Below are 1,310 nucleotides of genomic sequence, written 5' to 3'. Positions count from 1 at the left end.
CATTTCGAGATCCCACCTCTTCACTCAGAGGAGACCAACATCCCGAACCTAGAAGCAACTCATGCCTGGCTCCCACGCCCCCCCACCTCTGCCGTCAACCAAAAGTAAGGGCCGGGGGCGAGCGGTTGGGAGGGACGCGACGTTTTGGTTCTCGGGGGAGGGAGGGGGAGAGGCAGCCCCTGGGAAGCCCGAGCTTTGACTTCGGCTATTATTTTGGCGGAGGGAAGCAGGATGCGTCCTCTTGCTCCAAGAATGAGGGGTAGGGGTGGGGGTGGGGGGCAAGGAGGTGCATGTCCCCCTTCGCTGTCACTACCTAATCGTGTTGCCTCACCCCCCCACACACAAGTTGCCCCCACAGGCGAGGTGGGTGGGGCGTTGGGGTTCCAGAAGGCAGGTTATACCTAGCAGGTGTGTAGGGTGGTCATTTGGATTTGGTAAGTCGCTTGGATTTGGTAGGAGACCGTGGGGAGGCAGAGCGAGTGCGTAGGTAGAATTGAGTCTAAAGCTTATGTATGGGGGGGGGCTGCTTTTAGAACCAAGAGAAAAACCAAGACAGCACCCCCCCCCCAATATGTCTGTTTCAGCTCGCAGCGAAGCTGCTGCGTGAGTGGCGAGGACGAGGGCGAGCTTCGTCATGTGGCACACACTGTAGGCTTCTGACAGCTTGGAGCCATCTACCCCCTCCCGCGCGCGCCCGGGGCGGAAGGTGTGGGTTGGGTGGTCCGAGGCGGGTGACGTCCGAGGCGGGGTGGGGACAAGACTCCGGAGCGCCAGGGTCCGCAGCCACGGCTCGCTCGGATCGGCGTGGCAGGGAGGAGGCGGCCACGTGAGGGGGGTCCGCAGCCGCTCGCTCGGGAGCTGAAGACCGGGGGCGAAGTGCGTAGCCAGAGTCGTGACGGGGGTGACACGCAGCCGCCGAGGCCCTCGCTCTCTGCCCACGCAGGGCCGCGCCGCTGGTGGGTGCGCACTCACGCGCCCGCTCCCGGGAGACCGTTTCCGGCTCAGGGCCGGAGCCGGAGCCGGAGCCGGGCGGTAAACAGGGTGGTGCCCTCTGCCCTCCCGCCCCCGGCCGGGCGGAGGCGCGCGATCGTGGCGGGCGAGCTGCGATGGCGAGAGCGCGCGCGGGCCGGCGAGCGCGCGCCCCCGCTCGGCCCGCCTCCTCTGTTTTTGTTTTGATGGAGCCCGCGTGCAGCTGGCGCGTGTCGAGTCACGTGCCGCGGCCGCGAGGGGGCTGGGCGCCGGCGACCGGGACGCGGGGGAGGGTCGCAGACCCCCGAACAGTCCGAAAACTACGGCGAGGTACAGTCTGG

At 66.9% G+C, this 1,310-nt stretch overlaps 1 pseudogene; it reads left to right on the top strand.

Annotated features, from left to right (window-relative positions):
• LOC116098495 overlaps positions 1-1,310 on the top strand; it is an 86,185-nt pseudogene that overhangs the window by 289 nt on the left and 84,586 nt on the right.

This window comes from Mastomys coucha, unplaced genomic scaffold, assembly GCF_008632895.1.
Source record: "Mastomys coucha isolate ucsf_1 unplaced genomic scaffold, UCSF_Mcou_1 pScaffold20, whole genome shotgun sequence".
NCBI classification, from domain to species: domain Eukaryota; kingdom Metazoa; phylum Chordata; class Mammalia; order Rodentia; family Muridae; genus Mastomys; species Mastomys coucha.
This window is presented reverse-complemented; position numbering and strand designations above follow the sequence as displayed.